We start from the raw sequence: 11919 nt of genomic DNA, 5'->3' as shown, positions 1-11919 counted from the left end.
TGATGTTGAAGAGAAGTTTAATTTGAATTTATTCTACAAATACATATTGGTTGGCTACAGTGTAACAGGCACTGCTTGAAAATACAGCAGTATGAAAAGAATCACATCTTCCACCTTCACAGAGCTTACATTCCAGCATATAAAAGAGACCAAAAAATTATAATAATAAGCAAATGAGATAACTAAAGATTACAAAAAGTTTATAAAGAAAATAAGACAGCATAAAGGCATAGAGTAAAAATGTTACTTACGGAGGTGCCACTGAGCTGAAACCTGAACAGTGCTAGAGAGGCCCAGGGGTCAGGCCGGGCAAGTGGAAACACAAGGCATGAGGGTCAGAGGTGGAACTAGCCGACTTGTTTGAAGTGTCCTCAGCAACTGGAGCCTGTGAAGAAGCGGTGAGAGATGAGCTCACACAGTGGGCCTGTCCTGCTTTCGTGTCATGAAGATTCTTGTCGAGTGTGGACTTTTTTTTCTTCATTGCAATGGAAGACCACTGGAAGGTTTTAAAGTAAGGTAATGAAACAATCTGACTTCAGTTTATGAAAGATCATTGTGTTGAGTGGAGAACTGACTCTAAGAGTAGAAGCAAAAGGATTGCTTATGAGGCTTTTGCTCTCATCTCCAAGAGAGGTGAACTGCAGTGGCCTGGGCCTGGGTTATGGGTAACAGCAGTGGAGGTAGGGGAAGTAACCAGATTTGGGATATATTTGAAAAGCAAATCTAACAAGAACTAAAATTCATGGGATAATAGGGAAAGAGGAGGCTTTCACATGAGGCCTTCAACTATAAGTGTGTGTGTGTGTGTGTGTGTGTGTATATATATATATATATATATATATATATATATATATATATATATTTTTTTTTTTTTTTTTTTTTGAGACAGGTTCTGGCTCTGTCACCCAGGCTGGAGTGCAGTGGCATGATCTTAGCTCACTGCAACCTCCATCTCTCGGGGTCAAGTTCTTCTCCTGCCTCAGCCTCCCAAGTAGCTGGGACTACAGGCGTATGCACAATGTCTAGCTTATTTTTTTATTTTTTGTAGAGACAGGGTTTCTCCATGTTGCCCAGGTTGGCCTCAAACTCTTGGACTCAAGCAATCTGCCCGCCTTTGCCTCTCAAAGTGCTAAGATTACAGGCATGAGCCACCATGCTGGCCTGATATTTTATTTCTTTAAAAAATATATCCAAAGATAATAGAAAAAAATGGCAATATATGAGATGTCTGTGTCACATGTGGTCATGGTATTCTCTGCAATTTTTTATGTTTCACTTTTCAAAAAAGAAAAAAAAAAACTTGGTATGAAAAAGCTAACCAGAGCTCTGCATCTGTGACTAAGTCATGTGAACTGGCAGCTTTGCTGTTGGATGACTAGGCAGAGGTCAGTGCAGAAAGGCCCCATCTTTCCATCTGCAGACATTCAGCTTTCAGCCCTGCATCTTTTGTGAGCCCCAAGCCTGTCCCTTTCAGCATGTCTTGAGTAGGGACAGATACAGTTTTGTGGAACCTGATGCTTTTACAATGAGAGATCATTTTAAATGTAAGAGCACAAAATCATGAATCTGAATTCAGAATTTATTTACAATGGGAAAATAAGTTACAACCAATAGCACATTTAGCAAAGCCAACAAATTCCACAAATGTCACAAAATCTAGGAAAATGACACTTTTTATTCACTCTATAGTGTTTTTTATCCTACTTTTTTTTTCTTTTTGCTACAGACTCTTTGTCTCTTTATATTACAATCTTATAATATCATTTACTTTACAGAGGCCAGGAAAATAATTCAGTTTTTCCTCTAGCTTTATTAAATTTTTTTAACATATTGGTAGTTTAGAGGTTTTTTACAGTTTCACAACTCATTGGTAATGTCATGTAAATTAGGATTGCTGCCAAATTTGGAAAGCCCTCTGTTACATTTCTTCCATTATTAACAGAAAGATTTCTGGGCATTTCAAGGTGCCTTGTGCAATGACTAGTCTTAAAGAATCTTTAAATTGATGACATTCATTAACCAGCTTGTCATCAGTGTCTTCATCATGGTGGCATATTGGGAGTTTTATGTTATCTTTATAATATCAATATTTCATGTAAAACAGCAAGAAATTAAATTTTTTTATTATGTTCATATGATTCTCACTTCTTCATTAATTGAATTGCCAAATTATCCAAAAGCCCACTCATTGTTTCTATTCAAAAATGTTCTTTTTCAGTATTTACTTCCGTGTTTATTACAGTATTATTATTGCAGCACACAGCCAAGATATGAAAACAACCTAAGTTCCATCAACGGATAAAAATGGATAAAGAAACTGTGTTATATTTACACAATGGAATATTATTCAGCCATGAAAGGAAGGAAATCTTGTCATTTGCTGCAACATGGATGAAACTGGAAATCATTGTGTGAAGTGAGAGAAGGCAAACACAGAAATATTACAGGTTTTCACTCATATGCGGGAGCTTAAAAAGTGATCTCGTGGAGACAGTAGAGTGGTGACTACCAGAAGACAGGAAAGATATCAGGAGAGATAAGAGAGGTTGGTTAATGGGTACAAAAATATAGTTAGATAGAAGAAAAAAGTTCTAGTGTTCAACAGCACTGTAGAGTAATGTTATTGTATATTTCAAAATAGCTCAAGAGAAGGTTAGAAATGTTCCCAGCACAAGGAAATGATAAATGTTTGAGGTTATAAATATCCTAATTACCTTGATCACTATACATTTATGAAAGTAGCAAAATATTACAGGTATCCCACAAATATGTACAATTACTATGTACCGATTTAAAATAACAAAAATAAATTTTTCTTTTTAAAACAACAATAAATTATTGTTTTAATATGCCCCCAAGATTATTTGAGTTGCTTTTTATCTTGATAATTTCTACCAATTTTAATTGTCATTATCACTTTTGTTTCATATTCCTGTAATTTTTTACCTAAATTTTCTCTCAGTTTCTAAATAAATACTCATACTACATATTTCGTCTTATTCTTGAATACATGTATGTATGAGTTTTGACACTAGAACACTTGTTCTAGGCCATTTTGCCTTGAAGGCAATCTGATCCATTGGGAGACATAAATCATGTGACTTTACGTATATACTTATTAGCTGTATATATGTTTGTGTTCCCCATAAACAGGAATTTTGATTTATTCTATTTGGTACAATTCCCCTAAAAACATATATGATGCATTTATAATTGTACACACTGTATCATCAAGTATGTTTCCGACAAGAGAGAATTTCCATTTTGAGCAGACATTGATGGGAACCAAATTCTCTGTTTACTAATTATAAATCTGATGATTGGAAAATTTTTCTGCAGATGAGCTTGTTTATCTTTCATTATCTACATATTCCCCAAACTGGGCACCATGGGATACATTCACACCATTGTATAACTTTTGACCCTGCACCTTTGGGCCACAAAGGATGATACTTGGTATACAATAGGTAGTCCCTTTTACACTGGGATGGTGAGCAACACTTTATACTTGGAAGTGACTACAAACCACACAAATGTATCCTGGTAAACCCAAATTAAATGTATCTCCAATTCAACTCTCCCATAGACATATCCCAAAAATGCCCATAGCCATGTAAAGCTGTTTGAAATGGGAGGAAGTATGATGGAGAGGAACTTGAATTGGAAAGAAACAGCAGTCTTAAATAATTGTGGTTAAAGTATTTTACCTTTGCAAAGTTTATAAAAATATTTGCCATGTGAGTACGTCTTAGGGCTCTTTCAGGCTAGCTGTCTTAGAAGGGGCCCATACAGATGAAGGACCTTGAGGTTTAAGCTTGATTACCTGCTCAGTAAGTCTCCCTCTGCTCTAGAGAATGAAGCTCTGGTCTCCTGCTTGGAGAGTGTGTGAATGTGCAGGAATCAGGCATTTGTCTGAGGCTCTGTGCAGAGGGGTTGGTGGTGGAGGTGACAATGTTCTAAGATAGTCTTTAATTTATCTCCCATTTTCACCATTTGTTGACTGAATTCCACCTCTGGTTTCTCCAGCTTTTGAGCTTCCCACCAGTTCTGCTGTGCGAATTTGTTCTTTTCGTCCAGACTTACCTTCTATAAGCACCATAAATCCTGGCTTCATCCCCGTGCTCAGTCAGTTATCATGCCTCCATCTGCTCTCTGACTACTTTAATTCTCACATATGCCCTAGGGGCCTTGGCAGGTCATAGGCTTCTGTAATATGACCTGTGATCCTAGGCTCACCAAGCAGAATTGTTGATACCTTAGTCCTTGGAGTCAGCCTTTTTGTTCTATTATACATCATGGATTAGCTTAGTGTATGCTAGTTAGAGGAATAAAATAGTAATATGTATGTAGCCTCCCAAAGATTAAACCCATTCTCATTGCAAAGCAAATTAAAAAGAAAAACCCATATTTACTAATGTTACATATTCCTTTCTCTTTGTTCTGATGCGTTTTATGCATTTTTTATTTCTTCTTATTTTGGAAAGGTGCTGGAAAGGAGAAATTGTCTTTATTGGAATCATCTCTTCTGTGAGTTCAAATAATGTTTTTTAAGTCTCCAAAGCCATGTTTTCTCATTTGCTCGGATCAAAACAGAATTAATGCTAAATGCTCGTAAGGGTCAGTCTTACCCAGTAGAAACTTCTGCTTAAAAGTCCAAGACCCCATGGGAAATTTGTTGGCTCTCGACTCTCGAGAGGCTTTCATTCAGTGTTCAGAAATATCCTCCTTCAGCCAGATCTATGTTACTACGCAGCCTACGTTCTGTGGTGGTTTATTCTCCTATTATGTACTTTTTTCTACAAGTTGCCTATGGCACACACGGCTGGTCCTGACCATAAAATGGAACCTGAGAGAACTTTAGCCCTCAGAACTGGGTTCCCAAGCCTTAAGGAAAACCAGGAGCTAAGTTTCTGCTAAGCAATTAGTCATGAGTTAGATATCCAGCTTTTGGTAAGCACAATACTGAGAAGAAAGGGAAAGGTCATTTAGAAATTCAGAACCTGTACTGAATTGTCTCTCCCCTCCAAGATTCTTGGCTTTGTCACTGAAAACTGAAAAGAAGCAGTGTTTATTCTTTGTGTTTACTGAACACTGTTGAGACTCTTGTCACATTTCTTAGCCACTATAAAAAGTGTCAACCTCTCAATGTGCTTCTAAAAATCTGAGGATCCAATCAATTATTTGCCTACTTGGAATTTGTTTTCATGTTATTACTAGTCTGCAGGGTAAACCAAATAGCACAAAGTTTCATCTCATCTGCCCAAGTATCATCACTTTGAATCAACTGCCTTTGTAAATTGTATAGTGTTTGCCCTGGTGTATACATTTGATTTCCCAGAAACTGAAAAAACCAATAATAAAAATGTTGATTCCATGAATTCCTTCTTATTCAGAAATGGTGTTGTAAAATTTGCTTTGGTGTGAATTTGGGCATGGTCTTACCATCTCTGATGATTTACAGTAACACCATTTTCTGTAGAATTGTTATTTAAATAAAGGTTACTTGTGCTGGGCATAGTAAATAGCCCGCAACCATAGTCCCAGCTACTTGGGCAGCTGAGGCAGGAGAATCACTTGAGCCCAGGAGTTCTAGGTTGTAGTACACTATGCCAATCGGGTGTCTACACTAAGTTCAGCATCAATACTGTGACCTCTCAAGAGCAGGGGACTACTATGTTGCCTAAGAAGGGGTCAACAGGCCCAAGTTGGAAATGGAGCAGGTCAAAGCTTGCATGCTGATGAGTACTGGGAATGTACCTGTAAAAAAAGCACTGTACTCTAGCATGGGCAACATAGCAAGACCCTGTCTCTTACCAAGAAACAATTACTTTTATCACTTTTATTTAAGTCCATAATTATAAAACTGTCTTGATTCATTCATTCAACAAACATTTTTTAAAGCCTCATATGTGCCAGATATTGAGTTGTAATCTCCATAAGCTCAGTGACTTCGTTTGTTTCATACACTATTGGATTTCTAGCACCATGAACAGTACCAAGACCAAAGAAGGCCCTCAAGACTTAATTGTTGCGTTGAATGGGTAATTGAATAGGTCATAACTAATTAGGGGGCTTAAATAAGTATAGTAACATATAAGAGAACATGAACAGAGGTATGCTTAGTGCATTCGTTTCTTATTGCTGCTATAACAAATTACCACAAATTTGTTGCTCAAAACAACACAAACTTACTACGTCATAGTTCTGGAGGACAGAAGTCCTAAACTCAAAGTGTTGGCAGGGCTATGGTCCTTCTAGACGGTCTAGAGGACAATCCTTTCCTTGCCTTTTCCAGCTTCTACAGGCCACTGCCATGCCCTGCTTGTGGTCCTTCCTCCATCTTCAAGCTCAGCACTCACTCACACTTGTGTGCACTCTCTCTCTCCCCCACCTTCTCTGCTTCTTTGGTCCCATCTCCTTCTGACCCTCCTGCTTCCCTCTTATAAAGACTCCATGTTTTTATATTGGGTATGCCAGATAATTCAGGATAAGACCCTTTCACCACATGAGATAACACATTCACAAGTTCTGGAGATTAGCATGTGGACATCTTTTGGGGGGCATCATTCTGTCTAGCACACAAAGAGTGTAATGGGCCGCAGAAGAAAGGGGCTTCATCTTAATCTGGAAAGACAAGAAAAGGTTTAGAGAGAAGGCTTTTGTTGACCCAAGTCTGGAAGCATAAGTAGATAAGGAAGAAAGAGTTTTGCAGGCACAGGAAGCAGCATGAACACAAGAAGACGGGAAACAGCAGGCCTTGCCTAATGACCTCCAGAGGTTTGGTAGGATTTAAGTGGAGAACAAAATGGTTACTGAGGTATCAGGCGCTGAACAACAAAAAGTGCTGAAGATGCCTGTGGTGATCATTTCATGCTAAGGAGTTTGCACTTTGTTCCAAAGCCAAATTGAACCAATGAAGAATTTTAAGCAGCTTAAGATGTTTCAATGGTTTCTTATTGCACTTGGGATAAAGTTTAACATCCTTAACATGGTGGCATGTTGGTTTCCTTTGGGCATCTGTTAAAGTTTATGAACCCATTTTCAGAATATCTTTAAACACATAAAGTAAAAGGGTAACAAAAGAGACCAATTTTACTGAAGTGAAGAGTTCTACTCATCAGCCTATTGGAGTCTGTGGATCCCGGGATAGAAACCACTCAAGGACCTGGCTTCTGTTCTTACTCTCTCCCTTCTCCCACCTTGAGCTCAGAGCCCCAAGAACAATGGCTGTTTCTCTTCTCCATCAACATGCCATGTTCCTTTGGGAGGCTGAGGCAGGCGGATCACCTGAGGTCGGGAGTTCAAGACTAGCCTGACCAACATGGAGAAACCTCATCTCTACTAAAAATACAAAATTAGCCAGGCGTGGTGGCACACGCCTGGAATCCCAGCTACTCAGGAGGCTGAGGCAGGAGAATCATTGAACCCGGGGGGCAGAGGTTGTGGTGAGCCGAGATAGTGCCATTTGCACTCCAGCCTGGGCAACAAGAGCAAAACTTCGTCAAAAAAAAAAAAAAAAAAAGCCATGTTCCTCCTACCTTTGTTCCTTGGCACATGCCATTCCCTTTGTTTTTAGTGTTTTTCTTCTCCCCATACACACCTGGACAACTTCTACTTGGTTTGAATGTCACTTTATTGGGAAAATTCAATGACCTTCAGACTAAGGTAATTACTGTTTTAGAATATCACTGAATGATAATTTAGTAATTTTTATACAATTAATATTTATATAGTTACATATGTAATTATTTACTAATGCCTGTCTCACCAGTCAGACAATAATTTCCATGAAGGTGGAGCTCATTATCTATAGTCACAGTTCCAGGCACGTAAGTAGATACTCAGTACATTCTTTTAAATATATTTTTTTTAATTTTAAAACAGTTTTGGATTTATAGAAATCTTACAAAGATAGAATTACCATATACTCAACACCCAGTTTTCCATTATTAATATCTTATATTAGTATGGTTCACTGATCACAATAAATATTGATACATTATTTTTTAACTAAAGCCCATTCTTCATTCACATTTCCTTAGTTTTTACCTAGTGTCAGTTTTCTGTTTTAGGATCCCATCCAGGATATCATCTTATGTTTAGTCATTACGTTTCCTTAGGCGCCTCTGGGCTGAGACCACTTCTCAGACTTTCTTTATATTTGATAACCTTGACAGTATTGCATACTGGCCACATATTTTGTTGAATGCCCTCCATCTGGGATTTGTCTGGTATTGCTCTCACAATTAGACTAGGGTTATGGGTTTGGGGAAGGAAGACCACAAAAATAAAGTGTTGTTCTCATTACATCATATCAAGGGAACATACTGTCAACATGACTTATCACTGCTCATGTTAACCTTGCCCACCTGGCTGAGGTAGTACTTTTCAGATTTCTCCACTGCAAAGTTATTCTTTTTTTGCTCTTTGCATACTATGCATTTTGGAAGGAAGTCACTATGCATAGCTCACACTTAAGGAGTAGTGAGTTATGCTCTACCTCCTTGAGGGTGAAATATATACATAAATTATTTGGAGTTTTTTCTGCAAGAAACATTTGTCTATTTCCACCCACTTTTTAATTTATTCAATCATTCATTTATATCAGTATGAATGCATGGTTATTTATCTTATATTTTATGTTATAATTCAATACTACTTTATTTATCTTATTGCTCAATTTGTTCCAGCTTTGGCCATTGGAAGCTCTTTCAGTGGACAACAGTGTCCCTTTAATATAACCCCATCATCTCGTGTGTGTGTGTGTGTGTGTGTGTGTGTGTGTTTGTGTGTGTATATTTCCCCCTGCACTTCCTTACCTTCTGGCATAAGAATATACTCCAAACTCATCATAAATATTTCCTGCCCCAATTCTAGAATTGGCCATTTTCCAAGGAACCCTGGTTCCTTTGATTGGAGAAACAGATTAAAAACCAAGATCTGGGCACTAAGAGTGCTCATTGCTACTGGGAGTACAAGAGTCACTACTTTTAGGTCCTTTCAGCTGACAGAGCAAGTAACATGTTTACATATTAACCCATGTATATAGTCACATTCATAAATATTTTAATATGTGACCTTTTATATTTACATTAAGCTAAATAAGAGTCATACTGATGTCTCCAATTCTAATTCATCACTAAAGATCATTCTAGCCTCCTCCCTTTTGCCTATTGTAACTTACCACTGCAACATTGAGAAATCTGACTTCCACCATCTGCAGTCATTTCATTGTGCAATTCCATTATACATGTACAGATGCTCCTCAACTTAGAATGGGGTTATGTCCCAATAAATCCATCATAAGTGGAAAATATCATAAGTAGAAAATGCAGTTAATATACCTAACCTACCAAACACCATTGCTTAGCCTAGCCTACCTTAAATGTCCTCAGGACACTTACATTAGCCTACAATTGGACAAAATTATCTAACACAAGGTCTATTTTATAATATAGCATTGGCCATTTTATACAATTTATTAAGTACTGTACTGAAAGTAAAACACAGAATGAGGGTATGGGTACTTGAAGTACAGTTTCTATTGAACACATATTGCTTTCACATAAAGTCAAAACATCTTAAGTCAAACTTTGTAAATCAGGGACCATCCGTATAGTGGTTTCAGAATTGTTTGCCCGTGGGAAAAACTTTATTAACTGGATTACAGCTTTGTGCAGTTCTTTTGCCTTTAGTCCTACAAACTCCATTCATTTCTAAAGTTACTTGAGTCAGCACCTTTTTTCCTTCACACTCTTTAATGATGTTGTTTCATATATTTGTAATACAGTTAAATTATTTTGTCACATAACATTTCATCCTGGGACCTCCTCGACCCCTAAATGTTTTTTTACATGTTCATACACTAACATTTACTCACTGTAAAGTTTTAGAGGCTTTGACAAAAGCAAAGCATTATGTGTCCACCATTATAGTATCTTACAGAATGGTTTCACCATCCTAAAGCATACCCTGTGCTTCTCTTATTCAATTCTCCCTTCTTCCCATCCCCTAGATCCCTGACAAACACTATTTGCCATCTCTATGATCTTGCCTTTTCCAGAATGTCATAGAAATGAAATCAGACAATTTGTAACCTTTTCAGAGTGGCTTCCTTCACTTAACCAAATGTGTTTGAAATTCATCCTGCTTTGCACGGCTTAAGAGTTCATTCCTAGCCAGGCACGGTGGCTCATGCCTGTTATCCCAACACTTGGGGAGACCAGGGCAGGCAGATCACTTAAGGCCAGGAGTTTGAGAGCAGCCTGGCCAATATGGCAAACCCCATCTCTACTGAAAATACGAAAATTAGCTGGGCATGGTGGTGCATGCCTGTAATCCAAGCTACTTGGGAGGTTAAAGTGGGAGAATCACTTGAACCTGGGAGTTGGAGGTTGCAGTGAGTCAAGATTGTACCACTGCATTCCAGCCTGGGTGACAGAACAAGACCCTGTCTCCAAAAAAAAAAAAAAAAAAAAATCATTCCTTTTTATTGTTGAATAATACTTTGTTGTGTGAATGTACCACATTTTCTCTATTCACTGTTAAGGGATATCTTGGTTGCTTCCAGTTTTTGGTGATTGTGAATGAAACTATAAACATTTTTGTACAGGTTTTTATGTTAACATATGTTTTCAAAGCAGTTGGATAAATACTAAGAGCACAGTTTTTGGATCATATGCTAAGACTTACATTCAGCTTAGTAAGACACCACTAAACTGTCTCCAAAAAGGGACTGTATCAGTGCATTTTAAAATGAATTACAAAAAGTTATTCAGGTGTCAATATGCAGACGGTAGAAGGGCTTAAATTTAGAGACTGCTGCAATGGTTCAGGCCAGAGATAATGAATTTCTGGAATAAGGAACAGCTGGGGGTAGAGGGCCTCCCAGTTCCCAACTCTTCATGACCTTGATGATAAAGACGTAGAATCCGTAGGATATGACCACCAACCTGATGTGAGATTATGATGACGTATTGTGGCTCCCAGGCATCCAGTTAAGGTAATTTAGTAAGGGAAATAGAGAAAAGGGAACTTTGGAAGGAGTGGAGGTTTTTGAAACATTTTGATCGCATGAATCTTAGGTGTCTTGTCAGATTTCTCCAAGTATGGAACTTGGCAAGGGAAATGTCATTAAGCAATTGTACCATGAGTCTTGTGCTCAGAAAGCAAAACTGCTTATCATGTTAGAAAGAAATAAAATTAATCACAGTTGTAAAGAGCCCGTAGTAAATTCTAACGTACTAAACCGTCAATTTTAGTTTAAGAAACACAGTTTTCATTAAATTTAAATCTTTGCCATGGATGTATTTGTCTAAGTGACAGCGGCTTCACAATGAAGATAGATATCAGCTTCTCCAACCTTGTAGGCCTGGTTGCTAAATTATTTTACCTGCCAGCCTGTATAATTCAACCTCCATTCACCAATTATATTCTGAATATTTCCTAAGATTACCAATATTGTATTTCAGAACCGAGAGAGAGAGCTTGAAGACCATCTAGTTCAGGCATTTATTCTTGAGAATGAGCTTAATCGCATATGTAGTTGAACCTAATCAACTCAATTACTATCATCTTACTATATGTCTGTGCTTCTTATAAAATCAGCTTAGGCCCTTTTGAAGAAAAAGCAACATTTAATTGTTATTCACAATAATACTTTGTTCCAAAACCTGGGATGAAGGTAATGTCGAATTTCTTTGCTTTTCTAAATCTAATCAAATCTAACTCCAATTCTCTGCCTACCAAAATTGGCAAGAGATCCAGTTCCAGCATCAGTACTTTTTTGGGACTTCCTCTCACTCTCTTGGGCACATGAGGTCCTAGAAAATATAGGAGCAGGCCTGGACCTCATGTTTTGGAGGTTGATGCTGCCATTGTGCTTTGCAGAAGCCACTGAGGGCTGGAAAAAGATGGTTG

The 11919-nt window shown here is 37.8% G+C and overlaps 1 long non-coding RNA gene across 1 annotated transcript in view; it reads right to left on the bottom strand.

Moving 5' to 3' along the window:
* Nucleotides 1-225: 225 nt before the first annotated feature.
* LOC129489435 (uncharacterized) overlaps nt 226-11919 on the bottom strand; it is a 294613-nt gene continuing 282919 nt past the window's right edge. The window contains exon 4 of the long non-coding RNA XR_008659984.2: nt 226-385. This is a non-coding gene — a long non-coding RNA (uncharacterized lncRNA). The remainder of the gene's footprint in view (nt 386-11919) is intronic.

This window comes from Symphalangus syndactylus, chromosome 9, assembly GCF_028878055.3.
Source record: "Symphalangus syndactylus isolate Jambi chromosome 9, NHGRI_mSymSyn1-v2.1_pri, whole genome shotgun sequence".
In the NCBI taxonomy this organism is placed as follows: domain Eukaryota; kingdom Metazoa; phylum Chordata; class Mammalia; order Primates; family Hylobatidae; genus Symphalangus; species Symphalangus syndactylus.
The sequence above is the reverse complement of the archived record's forward strand: the minus strand, read 5'-3'. Positions and strand labels throughout refer to the sequence as shown.